Consider the following 17,386-nt stretch of genomic DNA (forward strand, 5'->3'; position numbering starts at 1 on the left):
ATCCGACAGTGGTTTTATTATATTAATGTATCGTTTCCTCGTTGAAGGTACACTTTTAATGATTGTAAAATTAGACCACGTTTGAATGAATATATTATTAAAACTACAAACTTTGATCAGAATATTTCTTTTTCTCGATATAATTTTAACATAGGTTCACATTGAAACGTATTTGTGCAAGACAAAAAGGTGTGTCTGATTGTCTGATAGAAGTGATTATGATGATCAGGACTAGGACAAGATTTCAACAATTTTGAAAGATGTATGTTGTGATATTTTGGATGATGATGATGAAAGAGGGTTTATGATCCTGAAGCGTTGCAACCTTCTGTATTGTACTTTCCTAGTTCCTTGGTTCAGTCTGTCGATTCTATCCTTTTTTAAGGACTACTAAATCATTGACTGTTTTTAGTACAATTACATTCCCCGGGTGTCCTTTGCATCCCAGATTATGTTTCCATTGATCGGGTGCTTCACATTCGAAGATGATATGATTGGTTGTTTCTTCCTACTCATTGCATAATGTACAAATAGGATCATCACTGAATATGTCCATGTTGTGAGATATTTTCTCAGATGCCTGTGACCAGTAAATAGATCGATCTTTTCTCGGAGTTTAGCTCCTCTAACTGGAGCAGAAAAATTGCCAGTCTTGGTGGGGGTTGTTTTAGCATAGGATTACGGTATATAGCGCCCTAGAGTATATCCACTTGTTTCTGTGTTAGATTTTATTATCCCAAAAATACGTTCGGGGCCTATATATGCTCTGCAGATGTCCTGGTCATCTGGTCAGTGTGTCTGCTTTTTCGTTACTTTAAATTCCCTTGTGTCCTGGTATCCAGGTTGTTGTGTTTCCCCTGGTTGTGAAGATTTTGGATTTTGACCTTGAACTATTCTACATATATCTGTCTACTGTACGTATATATATATATATATATATATATATATATATATATATATATATATATATATACATATATACATATATTGTGTGTGTGTTTTATATTTTAAGCGTAAAAAAAAGAAAAAACACTTAATACAAAAAACAGAAAACGAATTAACAGAGATAAACATAATTTCCCAGAAATAGCAATTATTTTACTTGTTTATTTAAGTCCTTTCCTTTTTATGGGTGTTCATTCGTCAGTGTAAAGCAATCATTTATCAGATAATTTCTTTTCGAATACTGTTTTGCATGCTCGTTAGCAATATTGGTTAAACTGCTTTGGTATTTTGCATAGTTGGTTTTATGAATACTTACAACATTTCAGTTAATATGGCGGACTATAATACGGTAGGATGTGCAAATTAATGAAGATAGAAATAAATTGTAAATTAGGATTAATAATTATATTAGGATCAGAAAAAAAGAAATGTTTGATCTTCGATTATATTTTTTCTATATCATTAATTAGTATGTATGACGAAGAAAAGTATATTTAAAGCTACTTTGTATTTATGCTACAATTAAACATCGCCTAGTCGTATGAAGGGTGTCGGATAGGTTACAACATTTATAAAAAAGACTTGTACTCCATGGGTAAAGGACAAACTAGGTATATGAGCAAAAAGCGACTTCAGGCCACTTCTTGTTCTATGCGATTATTCAGAGCTTTTAACCTTTTAAAAGGTCTTATGAATAAGACCTCACCAAAGCGGTTTTAATGATGGAAATGCTTTATCTCTACATAATGTTGCGGTCATGAGGTAAAAGAAAGTTACTGTTGATGAGTAATTTTGTTGACGTTTTATTTTGACATCAATGTGGATGCAGTGTGTCCAGAGATAAACAGGATGTAGTGTTATGACAATTTGCGCTGTCATGCCAAATAGCAATTTTAATGGAACACTATTCCAAACAAGCCCCCTTTTGTCCCTATTGAATATTCAATTTTGTTTTGTTTTATTTGTATTGTCAATATGTCTCTTTCCCTTTTTATTTTGATATTTACCCTTGATAATAATTTAAAGCGATCTTTATTCGAATCAAATACATAACAACATATAAATAGTAGTTATAATGGTATACAAATAATATAGTAGTTATTATGGTTCATTTTTCTTTATATGGTTCAAACTGGTCCAGTTTCATTTCGTAGTGAAATCTTTTGAATATGTCGTGTTGGAAAAATGTTGACTAAAATGTTTTATCTATTACATGGGCGGGGGCTGATGTCCGGCAATCTTTTTGAAAAGAGGACCCCCCTAGTACTCCAGGTTATTATACATTTTTTCTCCTGGGCGCAAAGCCAACCGCATTCGGATCTGTTTGGCAAAGAACCCCAGAATTTTTTCTCCTCGCTGACTTTTGCCTCTCGCTCGCACATTTGTCCTTCTTTTGTCCCAAACCACCTGAAACGGATTCTACGATTGAAAATGGAACTTTCCGGTATGGAGGGTTATGGAGGGTATTTTTTAAAAGTGAAACAAACCGTTATTACGTTCACCATCCACTTCAACCATACTAGTATAGTTTATGTATTTATCATAAAAATTTAAAGAAAAACCCGAGATTATGGCAAGCACAACACTACTAAAATATGCAGATATGTTGATATCCTACTGATATACTACTTCATAGTGAACATCAACAACAAATAGACACTTTACTAGCGAATATATAATACAAAATCTCTTCCAACATTATTGACAGAATAAAGTTATCAACTCAAATCGACCACATTCAAATGCAACACACATCTTACAGGCTGAAAACACTCTACAGATGTAATTCGGCATACTGTCCAATTTTACTCGATGTTTGTGATAAAATACAATTTATTTTCTAGGTGAACCTTGTTGTTCCTGTTGAGAAATATAAACATAAACTAGTTGCACATATGTATTCTCTATAATAGACCAACGTGATAGACCAGAACCCAGTAGGAACATAACACACAGAAAGACTTTAACACATCGACAGGAAAAACATCAACGACGTATTAACAGATCTGAACGCATGCACAAAAACATAAAATTTACTTCAGAAACTGAACGCAACGACAGTACCAACAACGTAATGATGGACCAAAAGCAGCAACTTTCTGAACCAAACAATAACAAAATCGGGGAAAAAATTAAAATCGGCTTGTGCCAAACTCGTCATAGCCACTCTAAGGAAACCTTTAACCTAAATGTTCAAGCTAGTGGGTCTGTAAAACTTCCGACTCTTCGATGGCTTCTTAAACTCAGATGCGAGCAAGTGTTCCTCAATTTTGTGCCATGGAAGGAAGACGACGGAAATTTCTTGTGCACGCTCTGTAACCTAAAAGTTAGGGAAGATATCTTTCATTTTGTTGCCCAGTGTCCCATACTGTCTGAACTCCGTATCTTGTATCTAGGCTATAAATCGCTTTCCAGGTCTCAGCTGCTTGATCTGTTAAATATCGTGGATATGGAAAGGTCGAAAGGTCTAGCACACTATGCACGTCATGCCTGGCAATATAGGTACGATTATAATATCGAGCAATTGTTTAAATTGTATCTAAAATCAGCTAGTTTTTATAATTTAGTTTTTACTTATAGTTTTCTATTATTATCATTATTATATAGTTTATTTTTATTTTTTATTTTTCGCTCGCCTGAAAAAGAACAACCAACTTCCGGCAGACGGATAAGCATCCGTGCTGTAAAATGCTTTTAATATTGTATATTATGTAATGCTTCTCTTTAATGTAAATAAAGCATGTTATCTATCTATCTATCTACTCGTCATAGTACTTAGCATCTATCATCAATAGAAATATAAAAACAGACCTAACTCCTTATACAAAATTACACTGCAGAAACTCACCAGAAAATAAGCATTCTTGACTAAATTGTAAGGTAAAATTCATACCTGGTTGAACAACATCTCAGGACAAGACTCGGTTAAAAAAGTTTCGCCTAAACTACTGCAGACGTCCTGCATCAAAACCGGGCAGAACTCAGATCATTGTAAACCTTAAACTTGCTGATACAATAGGCACATAATGATCTTTAGGGGTAATAGATAAGTATCTGCCAAGAAGAGAAGGAACAGGAAGGAATATGTACTGATAACGTATGTACTGATAACGTATTGAGGCTCTGAATTCAGTAAATATAACTGAGAAACACTATTAAGACTATGAAGACTAATAAAACATCTAAAGATAAATAGTGAGCCATAAGAGGAGGAGTTCAATGATCCTATTTGAATGAAGCCTCTCTCATAAAGTTAACCTAACAATAACTACATGTAGATAGCAGGTGACAAACCACTAATAAACGAAAGACCTCTCCAAAAAGAAGACGATAAGACCAATGGACCTCGTTCATATGTCTAGGAAAATAGTTATACAACATAATAATAAATTAGTTAATATCGTTGAGTATGGTAACGGCCTTCAATGATAAATAATAAAGCTATGAGATCAAGGATGAAGCCACGAAGATAAAAGACTAACTATTTATATCATTTATTTTTATTATTATTATTATTATTAATTTTTAAGGGCGTTTTAACGGCTAAGGTCATTTCACGCCCTAACATCCAAACCTTCTATCTTAGGTTAGCTATATCTCTTCTGAGTGCTATAAAGCTCTGACTCCAAACATTCACTCGTAATCTAATTTATCCTATTGCCATCCAAGCTTTAATTTTTCTTTTTAAAATTCTTAATTCGGAAGGCCAAATGTATACAAAATTCCCATTTTAAATTGCATAAAATTTAATAAAATTATAAAATTTAGTTTCTTTTTTTAATTAGAATTGTGAATTTTTGTTCCATAATTTAAAAATTCCCCGTAGGCTTGTATGGCTAATAATAATGGAGTCAGACTAGCAACAGTCCCAGCATGACTATAGGCTCATCCTTTTCCTTTTATTCTTCCATTGCAATATGATAACTAATTCTACATAACAACAGTAAGAAACAAAAGACAATAACATTTCTTTTTCTTTATCTTTTTTTTTTTTTGAGGGAGCTATTTTTCTAATTTAAATTGCGATTTTGGGCATTGCAGTTTATTATCCCGCAATTTGTATTTTCTTCCATTTCATTTTTCCGCCCCGGCAGCCTCAAAAACTTCTGAAAAAAGAAATCTTGCATGCACAGCTCTCATTCAAACATTAGCACGCATTCAATGGTATAACAATTTGGGAAAAGGCCTAAATCTCATTATAAATTCCAATAAATTTGAGACAGCTGAAAAGTGCTCTTCGAAAGAAACACTGGGGACCCAGTAACTCCTGTAAATCACTCGAAAGGTTTTACTATTATTATAATTATTTACTTTATTATTATTATTATTATATTATTTTATATAACTTATTTTCTGATATCTAGCTTTCGGTTGTATTTGACGCCTTCCTCAGGACTCTATTTAATTAAGAGCAATTTTTTATTAAAGGTTACACATATGAAATTATAATGATTAGTTAACTAACTTATTTGAAAACTATTTAAAAAAATTTTATGATTAGCCGGACATGTGGTCCTAATAGAAGGGACCGGACTCAACCCAGCCTACGGAGAAAAGTAATCACGAGTGATATCTCACACAATGATGCCAGTAGCTATTAAATTGATTCTTTGGTTATAGAAATTTATCACTGTAAAGTGCACAGTTAACAATTTTCAATATACTAATTGCTATTTTTATAAATAATAGTAATAATAAATAAATTACTATTAATAATAAAATCAATATAAGAAAAACAAGAAACAGTAACTATTTAGTTAAGAATGATCTGTAAATTAAGTTAAAAAAAGTTATAGATAACTGTTGTTAAATTACAGACGTTTTATCTGCTTTTATGTAGAGCATTTATTTAATTAACCTCCTCCCCAAGTTACATTCTTTATCAACAATCTCCATTTTCTCAAAATCAAATTTGTGTTTGAATTTATGACAATGTTGGGGAAAGTGCTGTTCTCTGTTTATCTTTGCCCCTACGATGATATTCATGTCGTCTACATCGTCCTTGAGTAACTGCTTAGTTTGTCCATAATGCACACTTTCACAATCCCTGCAAGTAAATTTGTAGACATTACCACATAGTTCTCTGGATACTGGGGACTTCAATTTTGAGAATACATGGTTTCTAAGATTGTTGTTATTCCAATTAATTATTCTTTTGATACATCTAATTCAACCAAAATCCTTAGATAAAAAGAATAATTAATTGGAATAATTAATACGGTCGATTATAACCTAAACAAATATGGATTAATTGTTGTTATATTTAAATGAAAATTTAAAATTCTAATCGGACGTTCTATTACTAACCATATTTAACAATTTATTTAAAATTTCCTTAATATAAATAATTGCCTTGTATATACTTAAGGCATTACTATCAGGTACATAAGTATTGGGATTAATCGTTTGTGTTCTGTCATTAAGTAATGATCAATCAGTAATCAATTAATTTTTAATCAAAGGTAGAGGGTAATAATTATTGACTAGAATGTTGATCAAAGTATTTTTGTAAAGAGGATGGAAATAAGCTGAGCTCAGTATGAACACTCGGTCAATTTATACGCAACATTAATTTTTAAACTAATCGATATTTGTTTAGTGTTCATAACTGACCATATTAATTATTCCAATTAATTATTCTTTTTATCTAAGGTTGTTGGTGGAGATGAAAAATTATTGTCACGAGCGGGATTCGAACCAATGACCTTCGACTCAATACGCCGCTGCTCTTACCCACTTGAGCTACCGTGACTTCGATCCAAATCGGACACCAACTTCCCATCTCAATCAATGCCATATTTTCATCTCTACCAAAAACCTTAAATAAAAAGAATAATTAATATTCTCAATTATGACCACTAAACAAATAGGGATTAATTTAATATTTAAAAGAAGTAATTACTTCATCAATAGCTCCCCGTGGCCACTCCATGAGTCGCTGAGAATCGAATCTTGATTATACGACATTTGAAAATATGGCAAAAAGAGTGAAAATTCCAAATGTTGTAAGTTGAGATGGGAGTTGGTGTCCGAGGGGATCGAAGTCACGATAGCTCAAGTGGTTAGAGCAGCGGCGTATTGAGCCGAAGGTCGTGGGTTCGAATCCCGCATGTGACACTAACTTTTTCATTTCAACCAAACCCTTACATAAAAATATTAATTAATTTTTAACTTAAAAGAATGGAAAGAATTAAAATTAAGACTCCTTGCCGACGGTGAAGGTTTCATATACCATTTTGTATTTGTGACATTGTTCAATATATGAACTAACAAGGTTTTTTTACCTTCATGGCTTCATCCCTGATCTCTTAGCTTTATAATAAATTAGGTTTAAAAACCGCGCTCCACATGATAAAAGAGACTTGAATAGGTAAAATAGCGAGGATATGCAGACCTGGTCCATCGAATATGACAGAATACAAATATGTTTATTGGCAATAACGTGCTCGTTGAACAAACCACATATAGAACATATATTTCAAGGTGTAGGCTACAGAATCAAAGGATCCCAGAACGGACCAAAACTCAATAGAGACAAACTGGGGATCTGAATTACGCTTATTGCCAAACTTTGACTTTTCAGGTATGTAGATAACAGTGATGTACCCGGTGTTCCAAAAGAGCCAAGAGTTTTTTTTTAATAGTACAAAAAATGTTAGTTTCCGCTTTGCACTTAGATACGTTTGTCTAAACAAAAATAATATGCAAAAACCCGAAGTTCGAGGCTACATAAAACAGAAAAATAACTAGTCCAATATAAAATGGGATTCCAGTTTGGTGAAAGGTGTTCCCGACTTTATACGCGTTTAACAAACTTTAGATGAAGCCCTTGTTAATTGCTTTAATGACTCCTTGCGGGACTTTTCCTTCCGCTTCCTATTGAATTTGCCACCCTTTGTTATCGTATTATAAGAGTTAGATTATTATTATGTTTTCCTTCTTCCTTTGTTCCTGGGGAAGTAAATTCGGCGCAATAATAGTTCCCACTCCCGTCAATTTAGCCCTGAAAGGAATTCCTTCTATTAAGATTAAAAGTTATACTTCAGCGCAACTGTTTATATTTTATATTTATTTAACTCATAGTCGTGTTTCAACTAATTAAACTATTTAAGCTTCTTAAATTATCATTAAAAAATTGTTTGGAACAATAATAATTCTTGTTATATTTTAACGCTTTTATTTACGTTGTTAACGTGTAAATTATTATTTTGATTATAAATTATCGTGCAATATTTTAAAATGTTGTTTACCAAGCGGATATTTTCTGAGACATTTGAAACAGCTGAAAGCTAGAGGCTTAATCTTTCTGGTGACGCCACCCTGGGGCGTCATCCGCTCTGAACGTGTCCAACATTCAAGATCATTCGACTTATGATCAGAGCATTTGTTACAGAAATTTACATTTTTAAATGAATAGGAAGGCAAGACTGTATTTTCAATGTGAACGTTCACTGAGTACATTTTCCTTCTTTCTGTCTTGTCCTCCACTTTTTGCACCAGACTTCGATAAGCTCAATGTGTTCTTGGATGTCGGAAGTAGCTTGGATAGAATTCGAGTTAGAGGACAAAATTGCAATATCGTCGCGAAGGTTGTGACGGTGTTACTGGGGTGTGTTGGTAGGTCGGTAGTACAGACGATATAAAGGATGAGACCAAGAATGCTCTCTTGTGGGACGCGGCTTGTATCAGTCTGATTTCCGAGTGTTACCGCACATCATCTGAAGCAACGGTCAGTTAGAATTTCAGGATAAGATAATAAGTAGTGGGTAGGAAACGTTTTTGTTTATAAAGCATGCCCGATTAAAAGCCAAAAAGGTGCTATATCTAGAACCCACCCAAGAATAACCTTTGTCCTCAAGAGCAGAGGAAATGGTACTCTGAAGGTAACTCTGATACCTGATACCGAAAGCTCGACAAGAAAATAAATGTTGTTTCTGTCTTCATGGCCTCATCCCCAATCTACCTTTAGGAAGGTAACTCTAAAGTTGTATCGTAGAATGATGTGGACGGAAACCGAATTGATTACCTTCAACTTTTTAATGATAAATTGTATTTTTGCGGAGCTAACATGTTATTTAGTTTAATTTGGTGTCGATAACAATCTTTCTATTATTCATACTTGTTTTTACGGGGCCTACAATTAAAACATTTGTTTTGTTTTCAACTTAAATACTTTCAAATACTACACATTATTGTTTAATCTGTTTTTTAATTCGTCGGTAATTAAATAATCCAAGGTGTAGAAGGAAAATTGTGCGACAGGAATGTTGGATTAGGAAAACTAAGAAGTTTAAGCCCTTAAGACCAAATTGGTTCGATTAATTGGGTTTTCTGTTGTTGGAATATGCGAATCGTGTTATTACTTTTGTGCTTAGTTGTTTTGAAGAGGAACTGTTCCGGTCAGTTGTAGAAACTAGAACCAACATCAACTCCATTAACGGGATTAAATAAATTCTAAACGAGCATAATTGGTTTTGTTCGTATCCCTTTTGCAAATTGAATTTTCTCACTGGTAATAAATCGAACTTTTGAATATACAAAAAAGCACGATTAATTATTGCAAAAAAATTTGTTTGTTATAATAATAATTTATGTGTAAAATATCCATCTCGGGGCTTTTTGCGATTGTCTGAATTTATTTTTGATTAATGGCAGAATATATAGTTTTAACCTTTAGTGCTTAATGAAACAAAATAAAGTGTAATGTTGTTTTAACTTTATTATAATATAATAAGGTTATATTAATAATAAGTCTTGCCTATCGGCCTGAATACATGGATTAGTTTGTCATAAATATGCTGATTTAATATTTCCCCCCTCACCTCTCTCTCTCACTCTCTCTCTCTCTCTCTCTCTCTATATCTNCAATCTACCTACCTACCTCTCTCTCTCTCTCTCACTCTCTCACTCTCTCTCTTTTCACATAACCAATTGTTTTTATTGTATTATGACATAAGTACGGAAATGAGCACTTGACCTACTAAGATGAAGGGGTGTGTAAGGGTTAAAGCTGGGTCAGAATCTCATTAAGAGTCGGCGGAGGCGCCAGCAAATGCTTTCAGAAAGTGAACAAGGTCCGATTAGATTCCAATATACTTTGGAGGGCTTTCTATCGCCGATATTCGACCTCTAATTCGAAATTGCTTTTCAATGTGCATTAATATTCATTCACCTTATGAGCTCTGTGTTTCGTTTAGGAAAGGATCTAGCGAACCAATTACTGATTGGGTTAATGGGCGACTATTAATTAACAATTACTTCTATGACTTTTTGTGACGTCTTTTCAGAACAGGAGCAACAGATAAAGGATCATATTTAGTAATTGAATGGCACGGGGTTGTCAAGAAAATTAATATAATGTTTAACTTTTTTGCTCTCACTCACTTGATTTGTCACTGGTCAGGTCGTGGGTGTGTTATTTGGAAATTTATGATTTTATGAACCCTCACCTTTAAGTCGGATGTGTTAATAAGAATTCGATACACCTCACATTAAAAGAAAATTAACGTTATAATGTTCAGGGTGTCGATACATTTGTTACGATAGTACGATTTTTGCCTCGATATTCACATTATTGATACTATTAATTACGTTTTTTAGTTGAGATAAAAAAAGTCAGGGTCAGGAGCGGGATTCGAACCCACGATCTTCGGCTAAATACGCCGCTACTCTACCAGTTGAGCTATCGTGACTTCGATCCACTCGGACACCAACTTCCATTTCAACCTCACCTTTTGAGTTTTCCCTCCTTTTTGCCATTTTTCGAATCCCGCTCGTGCCATTGACTTTTTTATCTCAACTAAAAACCTTAATTAATTGTAGTATATTAATTGGTCAAGCGGACCACGAAATTAGTGAATTTATTTTTAACGTTGATACAAAGCGGATTGTTTTGATTTCGTATTGACCCAGGGAGAAGGTAAACCGTTATAGCGGACAAATATGAAGAATGAGGGGTGGTACTCGAGCCAAAGTGCAACAATTTATGCCGAATCACCAATAAATGAGGCTATGCTCTATTACGGAGGATTTCCCAATTTTATTCAATGCTCTGCTCCTAAAAAGCCGCTTTTACTCGGTCGAGCAGCGAACAGCATTTGATGGAATTGACCTTTTCTTTTCATGGTAAAGTATTCCATCCCGGCCTCTCCTCCATGGAATGGTTTTTCTTTGAGCCGAGTCCCCCCCCGCACTTGGGAGTGGTTAATGAAGGTTCATTTGCATTCTCGACGATCGCTGCCAAACATTCTTACGAAGAATACCACTTTTTTTTATCTCTCGTCGCTAATCTTTTAAGAATCGAATCGTTATCTTTGCGCTGGCGCTTTAAGTAAACCACGGAAAGACATGCGTTGACAAAATTTCAAACTGTCTGACTCTCTTAGCTATTTTATCTTGTTTCCAACAGGTTCATCGTCCCAAGATCTCAAGAAAAAAATTTAAATTATCTTTTTTAAATTATCATACTCGTTTATTTACACAGCAACTTCTCAGATGTCGAAAAAACTATTCTTTTCTTCTTTTTTGCCCTCAGTAAAAATTGCCAGTCTATATACACGTGAACATAATTAATTATTCCTCTGTATTTCATATGACAAAACACACTTTTCAACAATACAATGTTTGTCTTTGAAATTATGATAAACACAGATGGGAGGTTTAATTTTTTATCGTTTCTGAACGTCTGGGAAACATTCATTGTTGTTTCAACATATGAAAGGGACATTTAATTGTTCAATGTGTATACCATTTTTGCTTCACGATAAAAGGTTTGTGCAAACCTCTACCCTGCGAATGAAGAAAAACATGCAAATCGAATTGAAACAAATTTGTCAAGCCACCGTAGCGTCCATTTCGACCATCCAATTCGCAAATTTAAGCATTTAAAGCCCATGAAATTGACGATTTAATGTCATAGTAAAACAATTACTGCTTTATTATTTATTTATGTATTATCCAAATCTAACTAGGGCTATTTTATGTTATTAAAGAAACAATGGAAATACAGTAAAATACAACATATACCAATTTAACATCTAAAGTTTACATTTTTAATTTTATACTATAGAAGGATAGGTTTAAACAGATTTTTCTTCTTGGTAAACAGGACCAAACATGCGAAAAATAAACGGGACTTGATACATAATTGGCATTATAAAAGTCTGCTAAAACGCAAGCCCTGTTATAAAATTGTTTGATTCCGTTCGGAAAAAAAGTGAGAACATCTAATCGATCGGTTTTAATCGATTTAATTAAAAATTATTAAATTTTTAAAATAGACATTGAACATGACTTTGTAAGATAGGGCTACAAACCCCTTAAACGTGCACATTATTGAATGAAACTCCTAATATTTTCAATATGAAAATTACGAGAGAGCTTTTATTTTTATAAAATGACAAGGTGTGATATCCAAAATATAAGATAAAGAGTTATTTTTTATGTAAAATAAAAATTTCATGGTCGATCAACTTTTATTGAAATCCAGAAAATCAAGACATAGCTAATTTCCAAGCCTCTTACTTCCATTGGTGTGTCGAAAGTAAAAACTAACGCGACCTAATTCTGTATCCGGCAGCGATGGGGTGGTTTCTGAGAGACATTTCTTTTTATATGGACTGTGTACAGAAGGGGTTTTCTCGGCTTAAATTTAGCTTGATGTCTGGTTTTACTTTATAGCCGTGTAGGAAGACCCTAGGCTCGGTATATCAGGATCTAAAATATGAAATTCTCTTCTCTTCCCTTTTCAGGCGAATAAGTGATTGCTATCAACGACTCCTTAACCTTTCATACACGCCGGCAAAGCCTTAAATGTCTATTTTTGAAGTGTATCGATTTTAGGAAATTGCCGTCTTTCATTATAACAACGATACGTTTGAATATAATTGATGACTCCATTTGTAAATTTCGAGTAGTTGTTTTAAGCAACTTGCCAAATTTACTGATTCACGTAAGTAAGGACTTGGAAATGGAAGAATTACGTTAAAAGTTTTACCATAAAAACTCTTTTATTTCAACTTTCAATAATATTACAACGCCATGAGAGTGTCAAATATAATTTATTATTGATTTAACAATATTTTCTCTAGAACAAAGGGTAATTAAATTGTTTGTTGCTTTTAGGAAAAATGAAATAAAGCCTACTGTACGAGAAAGCCACCATAAAATACTAAAAATCAACTATTATGTACCAACCTTTTATCTACCAAAATCTCTAGGTCCTACACCATACATTTTTCAACTGTAATTCACGCAAAAGAACTTTATCCTCAAGAAATACACAAAAAGGAAAAAAGACCACAGATGTACATATTATCAGATAGCCAGGCAGCACTGAATGCTTCAGACTTTGAGAACTCCAAATAAGCTGGGATAATCAGAGCACTCCGATTTGGATGCCATTGAAGACAATTACCAAGATGACAAACTAGCAGCCCTCAAAATCTTTGTGCCAGATGCTCAATCGGCACCCGGTACTAAAAGCGGAACTGAACAAATTGATGGAGAAAGAAATAACAACCACTTTGAATTAAATCACTAGGTGCAAAACAATCAAACGAGAAGCTCAACATCTAGACCAGGAATAGATGGACCTTATTACGGTGCATAGTTGGTTAAAAAATGGAACAATGATTGCGGGCTTAAAGTCCCAAATTTTCACCTAACACTATCAGTTTTCCAAGATGAGATCCATACAATAGAACTTTGTGCACAAGAAATGCTCAAAGAGGACTGAAATATCCACAGATTTGCATATTCTCAGAGATTCAAGCAGCACTAAATGTTTCAGACTAGGAATTTCTACCTCCAACTAAAGGAAGAAAACGTGATCAATAAACTGTGATGCGTTTGTCAGTACATGAAGGGATCGAAGGCAACGAACAAGCTGACAACTACCTAAATGAAGACCAGTTCTTTCACCCTTTTTATCAGAAGGCTGAAGCTAAACTAAACGGAAAAAAGGGTGGCGAAAAGTTGAAACGTAGTACTACACACTGAATGAATTCACAAGATGCAAAACAACCAAATATGTTTCTCACCACCTCGACCAGGAATAGATGTGCCTTATTATGATACCCATATGCATCAAAATGAAACATGAAAAGGAGACACAATTTTAGCTTAGCAAAACCTCCCACGCCATGAATTTCCCAAGCTGAGATCCAGACAAGAAATTCTCAAATTCACATGTATGTACAAATTTTGACACAATCGAGCAGCTCTAATGGCTTTAGATCCACCATCTTCAACTCAAAGCTGGTCTTGTAATATGCAAAATGTATACAACACATGGCGCAAACAGGTAACCCTGATGTGGGCACCAGGACATAAGAAGATGGAAGGCAACAAACAGCCAAAGCAGGACCCAGACACCTTTGAACAACAACCGAAAATTGGCACATCCCAAAGCATACTAAAAGCACAACTGAACAAATGAATCGAGAAATAAATAAATCCTCTCTGGATGAATTGTCTAGGTGCAAAACAATCAAGAATGTTTCTTACTATCTCGACCAGGAATATGAGCTAAATTATGTAACAAAGAAGGATCCAAAATGGAGCAATGAATGGCGACAAATCACACACGAAGCGTGAACAGGTTGACAAACTAGTAAAATCGGGGGCTGACTTCGCATCCTTTGGTCCAAAATCGCAAATCTGCTCAGCCAAAAACTTCACGGAATACGATGCAGTAGTATATACCCCACGAGTGAAGACAGACACAATAAGTGACCCTATGCCGGTTCAGCATGAGTTCACCAACTCACAGACCCATCATCAACACAATATAATAGGTGAAAAACAATAAAGAAGTCTCTCTACATCTCGACCTGGAAATCAAAAAATCTGCCCCTTTTCCAGGAGGCAAGAATTAGGGAAAATAATAGGCCTTATAATGACCATTGCCCATTTAAAAACCTTCTTAAACAATGGTCAAAGTGAGATAGAAACCAATATTCAGGAAGTAATTCTCTCCCTTTTTTTCGTATTGCTGGCATCTCTATATCTCATGGCCTCGTCAATTATGGATGAAATAACGCAAATAAAAAACATATACCCCAAAATAAGATAAAACGTAATAATCTAGTTAAAAATCTCTTTATTAGTAATTGAGGATAAGCCCCTCCATTCTCGCTATTAAATACATCCGTTCCAATAAATAGCACATACTACACACATGTATTGTATATATAAGGAATTATTGTGTATATACATACACAATTAAATATTTATGGTCCTGAAATAATCAATCAGCGATCTATTCCTGCTGCTGTGCCCCAAAGGTCCGCGCTCATAGTCACTCGGGATGTACTTCGTTTTTTGCAGTCTGTTATTATGTATTCTACCCTGATATTCTCCGCACAACAGGCATCTGCGTAGTCCCATCCCAGTAGAAGTTGTCCGTTTATGATCTTGGTATGACCTATATCCAAGTAAGTACGACCTTTTCCCATCTGGACCCAGCGTCCGCGGTACAGGGACCGATGTCTTTTTTTAATATTTTAAATTTAGAAGTATTTCTTTCGATCCAGCGGACTTCCCATTTATTCTATTATTATTATTGCATTAGGAATAGTTTTTTTTTTTAATCCGCTGGACCCAGTAGCTATTTGTTATAGCTGGAATTTATTGCGTATTTAATTTAAATAATCATATTGTATTTTAAGACATTGGGACTTTAATACAAAAGATTTTTAATAATAAATTATTAATTACACTTTAATTTCGAAAACAAGTTTTGCCTTAGGTCAACTTAATTTTTAATAACACAATGCCAGGACAATGATCATTGATTATTGTTGACAATTACATAATTTTCGAATATAATTATCAATAATTAATTAGGTCTTTTGTTGATATAATTAGTTTTTAAGCTGTATTTTCAGTAAGTAAGGGAAATTTTTTAAACTTGTTCAGTTTTTTGTTTGTTTCTTATTCAAATTTAATTACACGTTTCTTGTCTTTGGATATTAAATGAAAACAAACGTTGACCGAATAATGAAATCTGTTATTTAAAGGCGAATTTTCAGTATTTTTACAAGATTTTGAATATTCTTAATTTATCCAACTACAGTACACAGTTTCAAACAATTTTGTCATCAATTTGGAAGATGGTTTTGGAAAAAAAAGAGGAATGTCTAAACATTATCCAATTATGTTTTATGAGTTTTAATGATAGGCGTTTTGGCGCTTAAGCTTGAAACGTTTCATTATAAAACAACAAGTCGACAAACACAGGGCCTTTTTGCATTGTCAAAAGAAAAAAAAATCCTCTGCTACTCTCCACTTTCACACACGAGCGGGCTTTCATTGAATAATAAAACACGGCCCCTCAAAAGGAACATTTCCTAAGCACTCCAGTGCGATACTTATTAAGTTAGAAGCTAAACCTTTAATCTAACTTGTCTTTTAACTTTATGATAATATTTTCATTAATTTATTCATTCTACTCCGATGCATTTCATCGTTTTATTTTGAAAAAAAGACAGTATATTTTTGAAATAATAGCATAAGACAATATTTTAGCATTGTTATGATTTTGTGCTCAGCAACAAGTCTTTATATAATTTTAGTAGAGAAGGTGGCCGGGCCTAGCAACTAGCAGGTCGACTCGACGTGCTTTGTTTGTTTATGCTTTTATTTACTCATATTTGAACCTTAACCTTCAACCATGTGGGAAAAGGCAATGTTATTTACGTGTTCACGCTTTACCAAAAAAGATTAAACACCATGAAAATAAACCTAACAATATAATTTGTCTATTTAATTTAAAACAGAAAACCTGTATTGTTTTGGACAATTCTCCTCTTGTTAAAACTAGAAACCCAGCTAGTAATTTCCGATGCCCTCGGGGCTTGATCTGTCATTTCACGAACTACCCGGGAAAAAATATAGCATAAAATGGAAATTTTCATCTTAGAGGTCAATAAATATGAGAAAAACCATCAAAGCTCAAGGTTCACTAAAAGCTAATAAAGCGATGCAACAAGTGTTTTCTTTAAATAAAATAGTATAAGTTCTTTTTACGTTCGTTCTATTCTAAAAAGGACAATTTGACGTTATAAGACGACCTTAATTGTCAAAAAACGTTTCGAGCGCGTATTTTCTTTCATATGAAAACGTTTCGAGGCCTCGGTGTTATGTGAAATACAAGTTTCATGCTTGTTTGACAACCGAGTGGTGACTGGTGTCGGTGCAAATACAGTTTTCAGAAACAATTGAGTCGGTCGGAAGAAGAGGAAAATGTGTATTCTTGACATCCTTTTTTCCAAGACATTTTATATGCTATGAAGAAATTGCGACCTCTCACAAAACAACATTGCTTAATAAGTCTTTGAGTTTTTTTTTTTTTTAAGAAATTGCTAAACCCTTGCGAATTTGATAGTTTTAAAGTAAAGCACATGAGAGGCAAAAAGTTCTTAGTTTTAAAAAAAAACGA

Source organism: Cimex lectularius, unplaced genomic scaffold, assembly GCF_000648675.2.
Source record: "Cimex lectularius strain Harlan isolate CLEC.00 unplaced genomic scaffold, Clec_2.1 scaffold5, whole genome shotgun sequence".
NCBI classification, from domain to species: domain Eukaryota; kingdom Metazoa; phylum Arthropoda; class Insecta; order Hemiptera; family Cimicidae; genus Cimex; species Cimex lectularius.